The sequence below is a fragment of the Archocentrus centrarchus genome, chromosome 5, assembly GCF_007364275.1.
Source record: "Archocentrus centrarchus isolate MPI-CPG fArcCen1 chromosome 5, fArcCen1, whole genome shotgun sequence".
Taxonomy (NCBI): Eukaryota; Metazoa; Chordata; class Actinopteri; order Cichliformes; family Cichlidae; genus Archocentrus; species Archocentrus centrarchus.
The window spans coordinates 31,422,907-31,445,047 of NC_044350.1; the positions used below are offsets into that span (position 1 = coordinate 31,422,907).

Genomic DNA, 22,141 nt, shown 5'->3' on the forward strand with positions numbered 1-22,141 from the left:
CCAGTTAATCAACAAGTAAATTAGTCACCAACGAAATCCCAGTCACTACAGAAGCGATCATCTGGCCTCTAACTACTAGTCTTCTCTTACTATCCAAGTGTGGGGCTTTAGTGAAATATATCCCAGCTCTGACACCACACTTTTAATGCACCTTTTATCTCCAGTCATTATTTCCTATTACAAAAGAATTAGTAAAGAGCAAAGTGTGCAGGGCAGGTAGCAGCATCATAATGTTAGCTGGCGTGACCCTCGCTGACGCTGATTAACATGACAAACATCCAAAGCAGCAGCTTCGATGAGCAGCAGATAATTAATGTTGATTCCAGAACAGCTAAAATTACAGCTTTGGTTGTTGTCCAGTGAAACTGTGTCTGCAGCCAAACAGAAACACGACTCTGGCTGCGAGCGCTGTTTTGTATCAGATAAATATCAGGAGAATCTGCCAGTTTAACTTCTAAGGGTATAATATAAATTTCTTATCAGCTTCACAGTGTGAATCAGGACCTCCATTATTTGAATCTGATTCATATTTAATCAACACTTCATATCTTCTGCTGCTCATCTAATTTTCTGGTTCGAGCTACAGGCTGCCGATGTTTATTAGGCCACTAATATAAACTGTAACGCACAAACAAAGGTGATTACTGATCCGAATTCAATATTTGACTCGTAACTTTAGTTACTTTAAAATGATGAGAGCTGAACATAATTAGATTAGATGCGCAGATCTGATAAAATAGCAATACTCATCACACGAGCAGTTTGAGATCTCAGGAACTCTGCCAAGTACAGAGACAGACTCTTTGGTCGCGTTCATTTGAAGAGTGTTGACAAAAATGCTGTTTCTGAACGTTCCTCCTGCTGCTCAAACCTTCCTGTCTATCACAAACACACAAACACCCACGTCCCCACCCACTGAACACCTGCCAAGCTGTGCGCACACACACACACACACGTTATATAAGTGTGTGTCAGGAGGACACTCTCAGATGGTCCAGTTACAATCATCAATCCTGCTGACGCCTCCATGTCATCTGTGTGGATATTTCCATAAGGCAGGTGGACAGTGAACCCGCTGCAATGAGGTGTCCTCATGATGTGGAGGCAGACTCCCATCCAATATTAGATTCACACATGGGCAAAATATGGTGCGTGGACCAGAGCTGGCCCCCAACATCCAAGAAGAAGGACTAAACACCTCCTCAAAAACAGCTTTAGCTTGGGGTAGGGAGTGTGTGTGAGGGAGGATTGGTGCACCTATGCCTTCTTAACACATTCATTCATACTACACCCAACACAGCAGGTATCAGCTGCCTTTTTGCAAAGTTTCTCATCTGGCAGACCACCTCTGGAGGTTTTGAACTCCTGTTTGCAAAGATAACCTTTGCCCTGCTCTGCAGCCTCAGTGACTTCAGCGTATCAACACTTGAACCAGTTGCTGCAGGTTCGAGTTAGAATGACCCTCATTAGTCGGTCACAGCAGATCTCCAAAGACTACAGTCACCAGCTGCAGTCCAAGACACTGGGAGCTGGAGTCTGCTGAACCACAGGATGAGGGTCTGGGTACAATCACAACGGTGACCTGATAACCCCACAGCTAAACACAAGACAGGAGTTAGCTTGTTAGCAATGACCGAACTTTCAATATAAGGTCAAAGGAATTATCCAATCGTAAATCGTATACTGGGGTGGCCTGTAATATACTGGGGCAGCCCACCTACATAATGTGGAGCAGCTTATGAACCCATTTTTGTTGGTATACAACAGTAAACATTAACTGAGCTATCTAGTAAAATTTGAGTCATCTGCACAATTTAAAAACAGTGTCACTCAGGTACAAAGGTTATAAAAGAACAGGAAATTATTTTTTTTAATTAATTCACAATAATGATGAATAAGATCATGTACTTTCATAATTTTTTTAATCACTCATAGATGCAGGCATGCATCTTAATACATATATTAAGCACTCAGGTGAATTGTAGTCACTGAAAAGTCAACATTTTCTAAAACGATGACCCAGGTTTATTTTAAAATAATCTGTCATGCCTGCAAAGACTAATGGATTGTAACACATTTCAGTACCATGTGTGTGTGTGTGTGTGTGTGTCAGGTTTCTGTTCATTTGTTCAATTTGTGGCCCTTCGCTTATTGTTTCATTGTCAGTGTGGCCCTCTGAGGGAAAAACCGCTGTGAACCCTTGATCTGTGTGGACAGCTTTGAGTCCATTATTGTGTCTTCTGCGGCGTCCGCCGATCAGAGGGACAGAGGTCGGCCTTGCCGAATCCTCCGTCCTGCTTTGAAGTGTGTTTGTAGTCACATTAATCCGTCGTTTCTTGCAGCGGACTACTTTCGCCGGTCTAAAGCTAAGAAGCCTTAAGCTTCAGTGCTGTTTCTATGGTTACCTCCACTTGAACATACAAAGAGCAGGTCTGATGTTTCCATGTGTCGCACACGCTGCTGGTGCGAGATGGAGTGAAACAAAGAATACATTATCAATATTGTGAGGCTCATGTTAAATTCTGCATAATGTACATTTTGGATTTATTTAGCCTACTTTGGGGTTTAAATTACCCACAGTGGGTTTCAACCATGAGAGAGTACTCAAGTGCCTCCAGAATTCAAACTGCTTTTGCTTAAAGTACTTTTTTTTGAAGGAAAATATATATATATATAAATAAATAAATGTAAAACCTGAAGTAAAACCAGTGTGACGAAATTAGCAAACTGATAAAATGCTACAATTAAAGTAGAGCACTCAGATATTACCATTTAAAATTATTCAGAAGTCTCTATAAACATGATGACTCAATAAACAAGCTCTTTTCAAAGTTGGGTATTTTGAAACAGGAGTCTGTGGGGATTAACTGACTTTTGGACCCGGTCTCAAACGGCCATTGGACGAACTGCACACCTTCAAATAAAAGGTGCACTAATGCAAATACTACACAAACTGCTACATGAGGATGCAGTCTACCACAAAGGCCCTGTTTGTGAGACACTCTGGAAACTAAAAATGAAAATCTGACAGTGTTTTTAGAGGCTTCAGTGTTCGTGTTATTCATGATTTTAGTTTGTTAACCTCCAACTTTGTGGCATATTTTCTATTTCATTTGCAGCTCGTAAGTATTGCTGTCTGTAATGGACTGAAAGAAGAGGGAGGATTTCCTGCTTAAATATTTGAAAGTGAATAAAATGGGTAACACGCAGTCATAGTTCAGCAGTTCTTTATTCCAGTGGGATGACCTCTTTTTTTGCCAGCAGGGATATGAAAGAATGATAAAGGCCAATGGCTCTATTATAACCACCATCACTGAGGCTCTGCAGAGCACAGAGCATCCATATCTTAAATATAGGCCTGAGCTTCTCAAAGCTGCACTGCATTCATTAATTTTTGATGTGGACTTACATAAGAGACAAAGTGAGCGCTGCAGGATCTGGTTCACAGGCAGGGATTCCGCCTGCAGAGGGGTTTCCACATTTCACTAAATCTTAAAACCTCGGCCGCACAGATATAACGGACCGTGTTTTTGGATGTAACAGGCGTGGATGACACCGACTGCTACATGAGCACCAGTCTCTACAGGCAGTGAGCTGCATGGTGTCGAGACAGTGACAGTATAAACGTATCCACCCTTGGAGATGTTGCTATCCTGCTTTGTTTTTTTGTTTTTTTAAACACAAAGATCACTTTTATTGTCTTTACTCCTTATAGCAAAACAGCCACATGGAAATGAATGCCTTGATGTGATTTACATGAGGTGAAATACTTTAATTTGGTGCAAGGATTTTGTGTAACAAAAATGTCTGTCAACAATTTCCCAGAGTTGATGTCTTCAAACATTTAATAAGCACATAAGAAAGCAGTAAATCATCATCAGTGAGGCAGCAACTACAGAACGAGATCGGTGGCTTAAAGAACAGCCCATCATTAACTTTGTTTCCCACTAAAGTTTGCAGGTTATGACAGTAAAAAGTTTAAATTAAATTTTTTATTAAAAGAAGATCTAAATGCTGGAAAAATGTCAGACAAAAAAAAAAAAAAAAAAAGAAGCTCCAAGACAAAAAGAACCTGAAAGCAATAAAAGAGCGAGATATGAGATATATTTGTATTATTTTAATACTTGAAAGGAAGCTGAAAGGAAACGAAGCTCCGATAAGTAAATGTAATAAAAAGAAAAGACATTAAAAAAAAGAAAATCATTTCCAGCACAAACAGCAACTTTAACAGACAGAAGAACGACGTCCCGGCAGCTCAAAGTCGGGCAGTGAGGGAGGAAACCGTTTCTTCTCGGGGTGGCTCGGATCACATCGATCTGTAAATCAAGTCCCAGATGGTTTAGACTCCATCTGGGGTCTGAAGGTCTGACTCAGTGAGATCACAGCAACACACTTGTTTGCAGTCTCATTGTCAGTGTAGCAGGTCAGTCTGAGATGTCAACACTTCCAATGAAAACCGCATATGCATAAAAAGCAGCGTTAATGTCTCGATGTACATCTGCGGCTCGCCTCTTGTTTTAAAGCCCACACCAGCCGAGGAACAGCTTGCGTTTAAGCAGGGGCGTGAAGCAGAAGCCGCAATTGTTGTTTTTTTTTTTTTTAATTTGCTCTGGAAAACGGCTGCTAAGACAATGTCTATAGACTGGAAACAGAATCAGCTGAGACTGCAATCTAATAAATAAAAACAGTGCGTGTAGAATCACACGGTGAGGGCTTTTTATAGAGTCGCCATCTTGAAAGCAGAGCTGAATACACAGTGAGACAGCATTTACCACACAGCAACATCCAGGATGGTTTTCCTTGGTACTTCAATAATCCCACAGACACAGAATGAAACAGCAGCTCCTCTTTCAGTTTTCTTTCATGTGCCAAAACATCTTCTGGGTGTAGAAGTGCTGATTTACAGTGATCTACCAAATGATTGATGGAACAAAAAAAAGAATGGATTGAACACACAGGGTAGAGCAGCTCATCCATACAGAGCAGACGCATCGATTTATAAGTTAAAAGAAATACTTTCCATCTGCCCACAATGTGAGTCAGACCTCTTTACATTGACTCTGCCTGACATTCAATATGTGGCCTCAAACTAACATCAACTAAATGCTGAAACCTTCACCCTGCCCCCAAACCAACTTTGGCCAAGTGCCTCCCCTGCAGTGTCCAGAGGGCTGGGGGTGGGGGTGGGGGTGGGGGGTGGGGGTGCCTGTGTATACGGGGGGTAGTCAAGTGTGTCAAGCAAGATCGCGCAACCGCATTGTGAACCAAACCGGTTGTTCAGAAAGTTCTCACGCACGGAGGATGTCAGCCTCAACTGCTGGAGCAACTACTCAGACACTGTAGCTCATTCGATGGGCCTCCAATTGAGCATGGACCCCTGGACATTTGCCCAGTATGCCCATTGGATAATCCAGCCTTGCTCCTAGATTTCACTATGTGCGCTTCACATTACTGTAACTCCTCAACCATTTTGGCCTATGTAGAAAATTCAAATGGTTCCTGAGAGATGAGAAGGATTTTTTAAAATCTACAACCAAAAATCACAGAATAGGTCCAGGCAGCCTGTATAATACTCGTGTGTTAAAGGTTTAAGAAGGTTCCTGAAGCAGCAATTATATTCTGCTGCAGGCACCATGGACGAGTAGCCATTCCTGTTATAATTTGAAGTCTGTGTAGTTGGTGCATTGTATTGAAAAGTCTTTGCGTTGCCATCTGATTATGAAATTTACATCATTCTGACTCAACCGGAGCCTAGCACACTCACAGACGTGGAATCTATAACATGCTTTTAACTGACTGACATGACCATAAAGTGTCTGCGTGGCAGCCATAAAACGAGCAGGATGAATTCTCTGAATACTGATACTGTTTCCTTTACTACCCCCTTTAGCAGAGGTTACACTGGACCATCCTCTGTGGAAAGAGAAAATGCCATCAAACTACCACCAGAAAACGATGTTGTCAATTAAATATTATAAGTGTGTTTTCTGCATGTGCTAAGATATGTTTTGAACCTTCAATGACCAGCTATGTTAAACCCACACCCAATCCTGCACATTCTGAAGAATGTTCCCATTATATCTGTTATATCTGTTTTTCGACTGTCATTAATTCATTTTACTTTGGATCGGCTGGTAAAGGCTCCCTGCTACACTGAACTGAAAAAGTGGTTAAGAAACTTTGTGGATGCTTGGAGGTTTGCTTTGGTCACAGGAACTATCTAAGTAGCCCATCCTCAGGATGTTGTAGTTTCACCACAGCAGACCTACATCAACATCTGGCGTCACATTATTAACCCTAGAACACTAAAACTTGTGTCACACAGACACAAAATCGGACACAGCAGGCAGTTGTGGACAGGAGCACACGTGATGAGCATGTGTTGAGTCCGCGATCAGTCTGATATGCATGTGATGGCTCCATAAGGCACGTGTTCAGTCCGCTAACAGTACCCTTTCAGTCTGCAGAGCGTGTGCGGGAGGATGATCCCTTCAAGCATAGGCTCCATAATGCAGCCTTTGGAAAAATGGTGAGAACACCTTGGTTGCGACCTTTTTAATAACCCTTCCACAACTTTCTGCGACCATCCAGGATGATTTTTCAACAGATGCTGTGTTAACTCCTCCACATCCACCGTGAGTACGTCCTACCAACACAGTGATCCACCACCATCCGCAATACACGTGTTCAGTACGATAACTCTCCGCAAACGCTACGCATTTGTCCGCCGTCTGCATGCACACATCCACCATCTCTCCACAGAATTGTCCAGCTTGCACTCATGATTTGCATGTGATCTGCATGCAATCTGCACGCATCACACACACACCACCAGGTCGCGTGGTGCATGTAATGCGCACGCCATCCGCCACGAATTTCTATGGATTGCTTGCAACGGCTGGTGCGCATCCCTCCACAGAATCCTTTGCATCAGTGGCTTGACGTTGGGTGATTTTCACCGACTGCACTTGTAGTCCCGTGATTTTTATTGTGATGCTGCTGCCCAAGTTGCATGCAGATTCATATTCAAATAAATCTGACGGAAAAGCTCACATGCCCCAAGAAAGGGTGGTCCGAAGAACAAGTTTACAGTTCCATTTTTTTGTAGGAATTTTTTCGTTATGTAAAAGGGGAAAATAAAAGTACTTCAGTTTGGCATGTGTTGGTGTACTTTAATATATTTTGGTGGGAAGTATGTTATATCGGGTAAAATATACCCAATGTTAGTGATAGTGTTAAAAAACTGCATGTTAGCCTTCTAGGGTTAACAGTCAAGTATTAGAGACATCAGTCCTCTGAGCATTGTGGTTCCCTTTTTCTAAGTCCTTACAAATTGCCCGTCACATCTTTGCTTGATCCACGCTTGTTGGAGGTTATTTTTTTAGAATATTCAATCACAGCCTTGGTTAATTCTTTCTGCTGAGGATAAAGCCTGAGCCTCATGCAGGGCGTTCAGAGGACAGACGCACTGAGTCAGCATCCGTCGCCTCTCGTGGTCATCATGACAACGGCAGCAGCTTCAGACAGATACAGAGCACTCGGCTGTCTGCAGGTAGGCATGACTGCAAGTCCTCAGCAGAGAGGAGGTCGAGGTTGGTGAGATAATAATGATCAGTATGAGAGCTGGATTATAGTGTACTTTATATTTAGACATTTTTATTGACATCACTTCAAGTTGCAGGTAATAAAATGTATCTACTTTGTGCTGCTTTGGACTACAACTGGCTCCATCTGTCTATAATACAGTTTTAACCAAGAAATCTATTCAAGAGAGAATTTAAATAAGGTTGGGCAAAAAAGATCCTAATTTTGTATGTAAACTGACTGAAAATGGATTGTTGGTGGGTGTCTGCACATGTAAGCATGATCAGTCTGCATTTATTTAAGCCTTACATTTTCCTGTTATTTTTGGTCATTAAAAAAAAATAAAACTGGTTAAACATTTTTCTCACAGCACTGGAAACCTTTCATTGGTGGAAGGACAAAAATTTTTATATACAGGAAAAACCCAGCACACTGTCTCTTATAGTAAAAGAAATGACTAGCCAGAACTGTTTCAGACAACTGCTTTACAACTACACAACTTGTATATGTAGTTGACCACCAAAGGTGTCCTGTCCCACTCTGCCACTACAATAACAGAGCCATTTACACAAAACAGCCGCTGGACTCACCTGTATCTTGCCATTACAGTGTGCATCCAATCGGAGCACACAGTGATGTTCACCGGGACAGGTTACCCGCCTTATACGTAGGTAACACATTTCTAAAATTATCATAGAAAATCTGATGCAATTAAGGATTATTTTCAAAATGGTTCATTTGTTTCTCAATTAACTGATGAGCATATAAAATGTGAGAAAACAGAGAAAATGTGCATCACAGTTTAATCACAGGCCGGGATGATTTGTCTGGCCAGCAGCTCAAAACCCAAAGCAGTTTAGAGTGATATAAGCGATCAATCAACTAATCTGTTCAGTTCTAGTTATGTAGGCCACCTTGCCTAAAACAAGGACCATTTAACCTCAATGCATTTATCCAAAAAACAAACAAAAAGAAACAAACAGCTTTAACCTTTGGGGACAAAAAGCAGAGGTGTGCCATCAATGTAGCCACTGTTAAGGTTTGTCAACAACTAACATCAAGGTGCACAGTGATGGGTGTGGCAGAGCATTTTAGCTGAACCATGAGAATCAAGAGAAGTCTGAATAATCCTGCAAACTGTACGAGACTCCACTGTTGTTCGTGGAAACTGCATCAATCACCAAAATGAAGATATTACACAAATGTGTCTTTGTTGTTGTTGTTGTGTTTTTTATCCAACTAATTCACTGACAACTAATTTGGTTACCAAATGACTGCGAAAAGGTCGCCACATAACATCCACTCTATACGCAAAATTACCGGATGGCTGTTTTTTGATACAAACAACGCTTTTAAGTCACCTATGCATACCTACATGTAAATTCTGTCTCATTTGTTGCATGATGAATTAAACGTGTCTCCCAAAAATCAGTATTAAAGACCCTATGATGCAAACACAAAGGTGTCTTCGGGAGTTACTAGAATCTCCATCGAGAAAGTTCTGTCTCATTCTGTTCTAGTCAATAAAGACAAAACAATTCTTTAACAGATTTCCCAGCAAGCATTCTGATGTTAAACATGCTGAGACATCTTCACTGAAAGCCATAAGTTCAAACCAAACTCTTGATCTCTCTTCTGACCACTTTGCTTTTTAACCATGTTTGCCGGGTCTCCAACAGGGATGTCCAGACGATGCTGAAGAGGTATGTGCCACAGATGTCAAACTTATGTCTTCGGCGTGTGTTCAGCTTTCATTCTGGAACTACATTTCAACCAAGACTTAACAGTCGAGATGAGATGGACAGCCGATGGTTTTTGAATCTCAAAGTGTTTGCTGGGAAGTGCAAAACGTAACAAGTCTGAGTTCTTACTCTTCTCTTAAACAAGAATGTTTGTTTGATTCATTTTGTTTTAGTCCATAAAATAATAATATACAAGTCACCACAAACTTTCTTTTGCCAGACAGTCTAACAAGGATGTCCAGGAAACATGGACATGGTATGTCCAAAAGACGGCAAACATATGTCTCTGACGTCGGCTCAACTTTCATTCTGGAACAATTTTTCAGCCAAGACCAGATGTCAAGAAAAGACGGCCTGCTGACTGGTTATTGAATGTTCAAATGTTTGCTAGAACATGACCTCAAAGCAAAAGCCCAGGACTTTGAGTCACCCTCTGTTGATGTTCTTATGTTTCCCCCAATTGAGAATGTTATTTGTCTCATTTTGTCCTAATCAATTAAAACATCATAAAACTGTTTAACACAAACTTTACGTTGCTAGAAAGTCCAACAAAGACATCCAGGCAATCTCAAAGGAGTACACCCAGCAGGTGGCGAGCTTCTTTCTGCAACACTGGCACAACTTTTATTTTGGAGCCATTTCTCAACATATTCTAGATGCTGAGAAAAGACGACAGCTGTCCAGTGTCAGAATATTTTCTGGCGAGTGATCTTAAGCACCGAAGGTCAGGCCCTCGAAGCACATTTTTTCTTCGTGTTTTCTTGGTTTCATTTTTGTTCTAGTCTGTAAATAAAAAGGATAATATGCAACAATTCCTTACTGCAGACCGTCATTTACCAGGAAGTTCAGCCAGGACATCCAGGTGATAAAGAGGTACGTCCATCAGACAACCCTGGTCATTTTAACAAAGTGGCTCCATAACACAGTGGTTACATTTGCATAACAAGCAAAGGATCCTGGTTTTAATTCAGGGGGGGACATAAAACCCTTAAAGGTTGCCAGGAAGGGCTACCTGCGATGGCAACCTCTTGACATGACTCAGCTTTTAAGTGTTTGCTTGGCATTTTCATATGGTTTGTAAGCCATATAATTGTATTTGATTTTCAACTTCAATTAACTGCATGGCCTTAGGTGAAATACAAAAACTGGCCATTTTCCCTTCTGAATCCAGTAAACAGCAAAGTCACTGCTGTTATACCTATAATTTAACACATTTCAACAAAAAGTCTTCAAAGTTTCCCTTTCCACCGATTTCCTTTGCAAAGAGCCTCTCCGTCTGCTGAATTTGCAGCAGCAGAAAACAGAAGGAGCAATGCCCTCGTTTGGAGGTCACAAGCTGAGGAGGAGTCACCACATGAGCCAGGATGCGGGATCCCCCCTCCTTTCTAACGCAATAAGGCAGGACACACCCAGCTCGGGAGGAGGAGGAGGTGGATGAAATGAGAGGAGAGGAGGAAAAAGAAGCAGAGCTGTTGCTCCTCATCCGCCCATCTTAGCCGATGACGTAAGGATGGTGCTTCGTTAATTAAAATAAAGCGCAGTCGGTAACGATTTTTCTACCATCGTTCAATGCCGCCAGCCTTGAAAAAGCATAAGTACTATAAGTGCGAGTGCTAAATATGGGGAAACCACTCCAGCAATCTTAGCGAGCTCATCCTGAAGGCGCCACATTCGTGTCAACAGTGTGAGGACACCAAGTGATACCTGAAATATGCTCAATTAATATCGCAACAGGGGGGGCAAACAACCGCAGCAACCAGTGCTCCCAGCTCAAGGAGCTCTCTTTAACTAACTTACCACAGGTCGTGTGTTTCGCTGATGGCAAAAAGGCGCCTTTTTTTTCCGGTTACGGCTGAAAATGTCACTCGGAAAACAAAACCCTGAAGCCAAAGACCGTCAACAAATTGTCTCCAGGCACACGGAGACATCTGCGGGCGGTCCGAGCCCTGCCTCGCAGCCTCTGCAACAGCAGATACGTGCCTCGCTGTCGCCCGGGGAGACCTGGCACCAGAGCGCCATTAAAAACCTGCTCATTTTCAGCTGCATTCCTCGTTAGGTTGTCAAGACGTAGGTTTTTATATCCATTAATGAAATTTAAAGACTCTTTAGAAACACAATTTCAATTCGGCATACCTCAACGTTATGTAAAAACAAAATATTCAGACTAAAATAACAACTTTTACCAGCTGGCTCCTTAGTTTGGCAGGCGACAAACTAACGAGCACTGCGTACCCAGTTCAAAAGTTGTTTTTCTCGCCAAAAGTAAGTCATCTTCTGTATGTTTTACATGTGTTTGAATATAAACCACCGTACAATATCACTGTATAAGCTTTATGGGTGTTTTACTTTGTCGAAAAGCGATTTAAGTTGCGTTTTAAAGTCCGCATTATGAATGAAGCCCCGACAGCGTTGACTGCAGAGGGAACGGCACGTATCGGGGCTGCAACCTAGCTAACAGCCGGGACGTTTGGCGGGGTGAAACTGACAGAAAATGTGCCTAAGGTGTTGTGGAGACACTGTTGCTATTAATCTGGAAGAAACTACGCCGAGGTGGACGTTACAGTGCGCCCGAGTGGGATAGTTGTGCGTTCACACCTGTGGAAAATCCCTCAAAATGTGCTTGTAGTTGCTAATAAGTGAGTGTCAAGGTAAAGAAACGGCAGTTAGGAAGGTTACCCGGATGCTGAGCAGTGCGGACAACCGGGGACACGACAGACTCCTTAAAACACAGCAAAATGTCACTTTCACGTTCTCGGACACACTAGCGAGCATTTCTTGTCTTTCAGCCACAAGTGAATTGAGAAAAAGCAGACTTGTGGCGAGTAAAGTTTGATAAAAACACAGTGAGAATAGACGTTACCTCCACTCGGCGGATCTTCGTCCAAATCACGTCCTGTGGCTGAGTCGGTAGGGCTGGGAAGCGTCTTTAGTTTAGAGGGGTTTGTCCATTTCCCAGCAGAGCTCCAACTTGAAAACTGCAGTGGTGAAAAAAAAATGACTGACAGGCCGGGTGGTGCTGGTGGTGGTTGTGAAGCGCGCGGGGGGGGGGGCCCTTGAACCGTTCCCGACGTTTAAACCGGTTTTAAATACATCAGTAGGGGTATCAGCGCTGGTCCTGCAGTGGCGGCGGCGGCAGCCCCGAGCAAGGAAAACAAACCAGATCCAGATTCAGTCTGAAATCAATCCTTTAAAAGGAGAAGATAAACTCACCCTCTCTCCCTCTCTTTTTCTCTCTCACTCTCTCTCTCCTGGAATAAAAGCAGAGGAGGAAAAGGCTCTGATAACAAAGAGCAGATCCAGAAAATGAGGACTCGTGTGTGTGTGTTTGTGTTGCAGAGCGGTGGGTGGGACTGGAAGGGGGGTCCGGCACAGTCAACCAGACCAGAGGAAAGACCAAACGTCCGGATCAGCTCTTTTCCTGGCAAGCTGGGCAACTGAGAGAAGGAGGTGAGCTGGTGCTGGCGACCGCGAGAGAGGGAGGGACCAGACCGGGATTGCCCTGTTTTTAAGGTGGATCTATGAATTAATTAGGTAATGAGGCAGAGACTGAGCCCTGCTCTCGGGAACATCAGCCCCGGGCTGCAGATGCAGGCTGGAAACTCAAGAGGGAGGGCGGGGGGGATCCACATCTGGATCTGCTCCGGAGCGATGTATGGCGTCTCATTTACGCCAAGGAAATAAAACCATGCGACGCTTTCTCATTTGCTATTATATACTATCATTATTTTTAGTTTAAAGATAAGAATTAATAAAGAAGTCTGTAAAAATTATATTTTAAGAATAAAACAGTAGCACATTATTTCCACATAAAAGTTTTAGTATGTTTATAAAAACTGTTGCATTTGCAAAAAGTTTGACAAAACTGTAATATTTAATGTTTAAAAAGTAATCATTTGAAGGGAAAAGCAATAAATTATATAGGTATAGAAAAATATTACAAGTAACAGTAACTTTGTAAAAATCACAAAGTGCTTCACAACAAAAAACAAAACTAAAAGTACAACAATATAAAACAATTGAATACAATATAACATGTTAATTAAAAGCTTGTCTGTATAAAAATATCTTCAGCTGCTTTTTAAAAGAGTCAATGGAGTCTGTACAGCATGAAGACAGTGGAAGGGAATTCCCCAACCTTGGTGCCACAGCCCCAAAAGCCCGATCCCCACGAGTTTTGAAACGAGTGCGAGGGACCAACAGTAACCTTTGACCTGATGATCTAAGAGCTCGGGATGAAGAATATGGTTTCGAGAGGTCAGAGATATACTGGGGGGCTTGGCCATGTAAGGCCCTAAAGGTTAAAACTAAACAAATCTAATAAATCTTTTCCTTAGTTTGTAACAGAAGCCATATTATATAATCAGTATATTAGAGTCATTATCTTATTTGTAGATGTCATATTTCATGAAAAATATTTATTGTATTTTACTGTATACTTTCATAATATTTCAAGGCTAAAGTTTTACGAATCAAAATAGTTCCAGAGAAAATTTGCACTCTTCAAAGATTAAATCTGAAACCTTTTAAGGTAAAACTGAGAATATTTAATAAAATAATGTTTTATTTTGACAGTCCCTTATCCCGTGTGCTTTGTGTTTAGTTTTGCTTCCTGTGTCTCATTAGTGTATCCTGTTCACCTGTGCTCCTCACCTGCTGCCTGTTCCCCGAATATCCTTCTGTGTATTTATTGGCTCAGTCTTCCCCTTGTCAGATTCTTGTTGTCGTCGTCGTGGCCGTGTTGCACTCCTGTTCCGAGTTAGTTTTCCCAGTGTAAGTTTTCCTTTGTTTAATAACCTGCCTTGTTTCAGGTGCAATAAAGGCTCATTTTTCTTATTTATAACTGCCTGCTCCTGAGTCCTGCATTTGGGTCCTCAGCTCCACACACCATGGCAGTGTTAAAAGTAGTGTTGGACAGGTAAAAGATAAGTTATATTTTGATACAATAAAATCGTTAATTTTTCAGATTTATTTTAAGATTTATTTTGTAGTCCTCAGACAGACAGAGTGGTGACCTGTCCAGAGTGTACCCCACCTCTTGCTCAATGACAGCTAGGATAGGCTCCAGCCCTCTTGTGACCTTGAACTGGATGGATGGATGGTACTTTTTTTATAATTTCCAAATCTGACTAAGTTGTCTCTTAGTTGAGGTGTTTTGCATATGTCCAACTGGGAGGAGACCTGCGAGCAGACCCAGGACATGCTAGCGAGATGCCTCTCAGCTGGCTTTGGGATGCCTCAGTGTCACCTACAGAAGAGCTGGTGCAGAGGGAGATCTGGACACCTCTGCTCAGACTGCTGCCCCTGAGACCCAGATAGACAGAAGATGAATGGATTATAAGTTTATAGATAAAAATCAGAAAAAGTCAATATTATTGATGAGCAGATTTGTATTTTCTTTCTCAGATTTGTTCGGTGACTCATAAGAGGAGTCCTGACCCTCTGGTTGGGCGCTTCTCCTTTGATTTATGTTCAGTTAAGACATTAAATTGAATCTGTCTTGAATTTAATTGAATCTCAGGCAATCAGCAAAGAGTCTGCTTGAAATAACAGTCTGCTGAATTGTTCTTGTATCATGTGCTCATGTGTTATGGAGGGTTTGGTTACCTTTAATTCTCTCGGTTGTGTTTAGTTCTGGGTTAAATTTACTGAATTTCTTCCATGAAATGATGTATTAAAGCCTTCAAGCTGCTGTGCACATGTTTAATATGGAGATATGAAAAAGCAGAGACCACATCATTAGAAATCAGAGATGGAGGTGTATGCTGATGAGATGGAAATTATTTTTTTATTTTTTTTACTGGTGGAAATGCAGAACTTGAACAAGGAATCTGAAAAGAAATTTCTCTCCGACTGCCAACTGGCCACTCAATCAGCTCTGCCTCCCACGCTATGCTAATGACAGAGAGGCAGAGAGGTGGTTAAAACTGCCATTTAACAGCACATTACACTGCCTCACTTTAGATAAAAAAAAACTGACTGCAGATGAAAGAGAGCTGCATAAATGTTCCCAAAGTCACCATCAGTCTCCATCTCATCCTTACTGTATGCTTGAGACATCCCAGTCCCAGATTACACTTTAAACACTGTATAACCTTTGCACTGCAAAGTTTTGTTCCACTTAGTGTTGAAGATCTCAATAAGATTCCAAATAGCATATTTAGGAGGATTTTTCTTTCTTCATTTCCACCTGATTTATGTTCATATTGTTTTTTTTTATTCTGCCTCCGGGGCAAAAGATCGTTGTAGGTTGTCTCTTTGTCAGCAAGATTACACAAAAACTGCCAAGTAGATTTTCAGCAGGCTTGGTGGAGAGGTGAAGGACGGAGCATTTTGGTGCACTGTAAAAAATATTTGAAAAAACTAGAGTGAAACGGGTGCCACTGATTCACACAACATCTGATGTGATGTGCACATTTCTGGAGCTCATGATTTATTAAAAATACATGGATGGATGGGAAAATAAAGACAATTATAGATCAAACCAAAATGTCAGAGCAACTGTGATAAATAAATTAGGATGACATATCTTCAACCATCCATCCACCTAGTTCAAGTTCACAGGAGGGCTGGAGCCTGTCCCACCTGTCATGGGGTGAGAAGTAGGCCTGGACATGTTACCAGTGTCTCGCAGCATCCACTGTCTTGGTATTTGCATTTTCTTCAAACTAACAAAACACAATGAATACAAATTCATATAATTCTGAAACTTTCCTTTACATTATGGAATAACAAAATAAGTGACACAAAGATTAAAAGTCTCTTCACAGCTCAGAGGATCCTCCTTGTTTTCAGTGCAGTGTTCAGGGGTTCAGGGTGGAGGTGTACAGACTCGTGGGTGTGTCCAGCAGATTGCCAGGCTATGATGTAATGTGATAGCTGTGGTGATGTCAGGAAAAGCAAAGCAGAAAATCTGTTTAAGTCAATATATACACATATGCACACATACTGGCATATACATATACACATACATATGTATACACATACACCCTCATACGTCCGCAGACAAAATCAAACAAAATCTACATGATGTGAAATAACAACTCAATTATCAAGCCCAAAATGGAGTAGGAAGAAGTATGTACATACTTATTAATCCCTACTCCATGCTCAACACCCTACCGATTTTCCCAGTTCATCCCGCACTTCCCTTAAGCATGTGTATACATTAGCCCCACAAAAAACTGAGCGAGAAAACTGAAAAGAAACAAATCAATGTATCAATAGAGATATACATAAATATGATTAGCTTGACTAAACATAATAATTCATCTCACTAGAGACATATTTAGCAGTCATGTCAGCCTATCCCAGCTGACATCGGGCGAGAGGCAGAGTACACCCTGTACAGGTCGCCAGCCCATCGCAGGGCTAACACAGAGAGACCGACAACATCCACACTCACATTCACACCTATGGGCAATAGGCAATAAAAAATGAAAAAGATTTTAATTCTTGTTCGTGCATTAAGAGTCTTCAAGTCTAACTTTCCCCTCAGTTTACTGTCCCCTTCTCTGTCAAAAAACATCCTCTGTACATTCCTCGGCAACATATTATATCTGGTTTTATACATAATTTGTGCAGTTTTATATTTTATGAGGTCCATGAACTTCAAAGTTTTTGACTTCAAAAACAGAATGTTGGTGTGGTCTCTAAATCCTGCTTGATTAATGATCCTGATTGCTCTTTTTTGATGTTTACATAATGATTGGAGTGAAGTTTTGTATGTGTTGCCTCAGACTCCCACACAGTACTGTAGGTAAGGTCGGCAGAGTGATTTGTAATGCAAAAGATGTTTAGCTTTTTTTCAGAGATGCTTCTTGACAGTTTAGTTTGTAAATGTTTTATGTGTGTGTTTTCCAGCAGATTGTCACTGTTGTCACACCCAGAAACTTTGTATCAAAGACTTGCTCTATTTCAACATTATTTATACATTTATACATATTATTTCTACAATTTCCAAATAACATGAATTTAGATTTGTTCAAATTTAGTAATTATTTGTTTCTATCAAACCATATTTTCAACTGATTCATTTTTTGTGTGACAGTTTCCAAGAGCTGCTGTGATTTCTCTGCAACACAAATGTCTGTATCATCTGCAAATAAAATAAACTGGAATATGTCGGATGTTTTACATATATCATTGATGTTCAAATCAATCAAATTCAATTCAATTTTATTTATATAGCACCAAATCAGAACAGAGTCACCTCAAGGCACTTTATATTGTAAGGTAAAAACTCTACAATAAACAATTTTGGTCCCAATACTGACCCCTGTGGGACTCCACAAACAATGTTCAGACACTGATTGATGTTCACCAGTTTTCACAAATTCTTGCCTGCTTCTCAAATAACTCTTGACCCCCTCCAACAACACTCCTCTAATACTATAGTGCTCCAGTTTATCGAGTAATATTTCATGATTTTTTTAAGTCAGTGAAAACTCCAACTGCACATTGTCTTTGATCTATATTATCAGTGATATTTTCCATTAATGCCACAGATGTTGATCTGTTTGATCTGAGACCATACTGACTGTCCGTAATGTATTTATCAAGTCACACCTGAATTCAGTGATTTGAATGGGTGAGTGAATACGTTTGACAGTATAGTGTAACTAGCAGGGGCATGCACAACAGCTTAGGTTGCTTACACCATATGGTCTCCCTCTGATCCCTCAGGAGGTTTCAGTGAACTCTGTGTGCACAACCCTGCCGATGTCTAAAAAAAAATAAACAACAACAAGGTTGCTCCTAGTCACACTCCCGACCTGATGCGACACCTTCAGGCATGGACACTGTGGATTATTCCGCTGGGAAAAAAAAATGTTTTGATTTGGGGAAGAGAAAAAAGCTTTCATCACGAGGGTTGATTCTCAGTCGAGTCAATTTGTCACAGATGTTGCTCCCTGGTGAAAGTGGAGCAGTCAGAACGTTACTCCCAGGGAGAGATCTGAAGTATAGCAGCAAGAGACTTTGATGGTTGAGCTCTAATGCATGTGCTTCAAGGTCTTGAAGGTAATCAATAATTTAGGGAACTTTTTGCAGATTTGTGTAGGTAGACATAATATGATGTGGACCATTATGACACTGCAATGACAAAATAATGTTATCAGATTATGCTCTGCATTTGTGTATCAGTGGGTCGGTACAGACCATCCCATCGTAACATATTGTGGTGTTGCAGCAGATAGATAATGACACTTTGCTCAAACTCAGAGGTTTCTTCTCACTTGAACTGCAGTACCAGCAAATTAACAAGCTGCTGGGCTATGAGTCAGGTCACAGGGTTATTGATGGATGTTAACTGACACAACACATCATACTGTCAACTGACAGTATGGCATGTTGTGTCAGTTGACAGTATGATGTCAACTGACACAACTGACAGTATGGCATGTTGTGTCAGTTGACATCATACTGTCAACTGACACAACATGCCATACTGTCAGTGTTTTGGGCCAGTGTGGGGTTACTCTGTGTGTTGCCCTTTTCAGGTGGAGAGTTGGACTGGTCTGGGACTCCTCTTGGGCTCGTTCTGTCTCATTTGTTGGAAATCTGTTCATTTGTGGCTGTGTGTGTTTAAGGACCACCTGTGGCAGTTATTCTCCGCCAGTTCCGTAGGTCTGCAATGTTCCTCCCCAAAAGGCCATTACCTGCTTTCTGGATCTGCCACCGTTTCTCCAGCCGGTCTCAAGTTTCTCAAGGATTCCTGGATTCAGCAGCTGCTTACGTGCATGGTCTCTCTCCACTCTCTCTCCTCGGATCTCTGCTTTCCCACTAAAACCTCCGCTCGTGCTCCATCCACCAACACCTCCAAAGTAAGGCCCTGGTTTGCAAACATTCTCCATTGCTTCACCCTTGAAGACTTCTAATTGCTGTTGCAGTCTGTACTGTGGGTCTGGAAATTGTAAAATCATGACACATACCTCAGTTTAGGCTTTGGAGCTGGTTGTGTTATTTATTTAAAACTTTTCAATAATTTTCTAACTTTTTTTTAGTGCAGATTTTTATTTAAGAATTCTCAATGGTTGATCTCAGTGGAGTGTTTGATTGGAATATAAACTGCCATCGATTGTCCCATAAATCTAGGCTGGACACGGTTAATATTGATATTGTAAATTATAGTCGGTTCACGCTGTCGGAGAGTCTTAAAAGGAAAACGTATTTGCAAACAGAGGTATTATTTTGTTCATTGAAATGCGAATAAAGTAAAGAGAAGTTACAGTTTTTGCAGTTAACTTTTCTCATAAAATTCAAAGTAGTCTGATAATACTGGTGGCCAGTTACCAGCTCTTTCAGTGTGTGTTTGGATGCTTTTAGACTTATGTAACACATCAGTGTTAGTGTCAGATGCCCTCCACCCCCTACCCTGAATGAGAGAAAAGGAATGTGCCCAGTCAAGACTCACCTGCTTGATTCATTGCAGTCCTCCACTTCCCCTTCTTAACATACTGTTGTCACAACACACCTGTGTATCTAATGTCAATATATCCTTCAAAGTCAGCTGTGAGGCAGGACAGGCAGGAGAGGAACTGAACTTTGAATCTGAAGCCCCACAACCCAGCATCTGTAAATAGGACACCCTTAGTATCAGGGTCTGATTTTTCATGTTTTCCATCCATAAATGGGGAAGGTTGAGTCAGGACCGGCATCCAGAGTAAAATCTTTACCAAATCACATGTGGATCACCAAGAATGTGATCTCCATACTGGATCATTTGGGGCCCTGGTTAACAACAACCACCTCTGGTTCTGGTGCGCAACAGCCCGCCGGTGGAAACTGTGCCATCGTTGGCCGAGGACAAAGGGAAGGAGGTCATACAGAGGATTGGTGGGATAGAGGAGGATGCTAGGGATAGAGTGAGATGGAGGCAAATGATCTGCTGTGACAACCCCTAAAGGGAGAAGCAGCAGAGAAACACAAGTTTTCCAAAAGTATTCACTCACCAATCCAAACCATTGAATTTAGGTGTTCCAATCATTTCCATGGCCAGATGTGTATAAACCCAAGTACCAAGCACAATAATGGGTCACTCTCAGGAGCTCAGGATATCCAGCGTGGTACCGTGATAGGATGCCACCTGTGCAACAAGTCCAGCCATGACATTTTCTCAGTACTAAATATTCCACAGTCAATTGTTAGTGGTATTATAACAAAATTTAAGCAACTGGGAACAACAGCAACTCAGCCATGAAGTGTTAGGCCACGTGAAATCACAAAGTGGGGTCAGTGGATGCTGAAGATGCTGAGTGTGCAGAGGTCGCCAACCATCTGCAGAGTCAGTCACTACAGACCTTCAAACTTCATGTGGCCTTCAGATTAGCTCAAGAACAGTGCACAGAGAGCTTCGTGGAATGGTTTTCCATGGCTGAGCAGCTGCATCCAAGCCTTACATAATCACCAAGAGCAATGGAAAGTGTCGAACACACGGTATAAAACACGCCACCACTGGACTCTAGATCAGTGGAGACGTGTTCTCTGGTGAATCACACTTCTCTGTCTGGCAATCTGATGGGTGAGTCCAGGTTTGGTGTTTGCCAGGAGAACGGTAGTTGTCTGAGCCAAGTGTAAAGTTTGGTGGAGGGGGGATTATGGTGTGTGTGTGTGTGTGTGGTTGGGTGGGGGGGTTCAGGAGGTGGGCTTGGCCCCTTAGTCCCAGTGAAAGGAACTCTTAATGCTTCAGCATACCAAGACATTTGGGAAAATTTGATGCTCCCAACTTTGTGGGACCAGTTTGGGGATGGCCCCTTCCTGTTACAACATGACTGCACACCAGTGCACAAAGCAGCTCCATATAGACATGGATGAGGGAGTTTGGGGTGGAAGAACTTGACTGGCCGAATCTTGATTAGTTAATAAAAAGAGAAAAAAAAAACTTGTTGGATAAGTTTGTGCTTCTGGTTTTATAAAAAATAAAATAAAATCTAATCATCCATCAATTCATCCTTGCTCTATTTCCATGTGAGGGGCACTTTAGCCTTTGGGAACACCAGGACATCTCCTGGTGACCTAAGGGTTGTTTTGTCGTGTCAGCTTGAGCTGTGATATTGTATCAAAGAAGAGTGGGATGAGAGACCTTTCAGAGTCTGCAGACCAGCTGCGACTGTTACTCTCGCCTATAGACTGCATTCTCTCACCCACTGTCCATGGCATACACACCCAGGTGCACATAGATGTGCACGGAGTGTGTGTCTCTCTTTCATGATATTATGTGCTTTGATTTGTGTAGTCCTGGTGAGCTTCTGATGGTCTTAGTGTATTTTGAAGTCAGAGTTCAGACAGGTTTGTTTTTTATCCCCATTTTATTTGTAAGCTTAATAAAAAAACATCTGTTAACTGGATACAGATGTGCATCCTAGATGAACGTAGCTTTACGGTCGTCGCCATACATTCACCGGCCACTTTGTTAGGTACACATTGCTAGTACTGGATTGGATCCCCTTTTGCCTTCATACCTGCCTTAATTCTTCATGCCTGTGGTCATAAAGGGATGGACATGGTCAGCAACAATACTCATTAGGCTGTGGCGGATGCTCAGTTAGAGCTAAGGGGCCCAAAGTGAGCAAAGAAAATATCCCTCACACCATTACACCACCATCTCCAGCCTGAGCCGTTGATAGAAGGTAGGATGGATCCATGCTTTCATGTTATTTAAACCTTAGAGATGGTTGTGCGGGAAAATCCCGGTAGATCAGCAGTTTTTGAAATACTCAGACTGACAGACATTCTGGCACCAACAAGGCATTATCAGACCAATTCACTTCAATTCAATTCAATTCAATTCAATTCAATTCAATTCAATTCAATTCAAT

At 41.7% G+C, this 22,141-nt stretch overlaps 1 protein-coding gene across 2 annotated transcripts in view; it reads right to left on the bottom strand.

Moving 5' to 3' along the window:
• Positions 1 to 12,799, bottom strand: part of LOC115780961 (plasma membrane calcium-transporting ATPase 1-like) — a 126,865-nt gene extending 114,066 nt beyond the window's left edge. Inside the window, exon 1 of one of the 2 annotated variants that reach the window (XM_030730428.1) lies at positions 12,187 to 12,799. The gene's annotated coding sequence lies outside the window, so the exon portion shown is untranslated. The remainder of the gene's footprint in view (positions 1 to 12,186) is intronic. The other variant, XM_030730427.1, reaches the window with a different exon arrangement.
• Between the last annotated feature and the right edge of the window lie 9,342 nt (positions 12,800 to 22,141).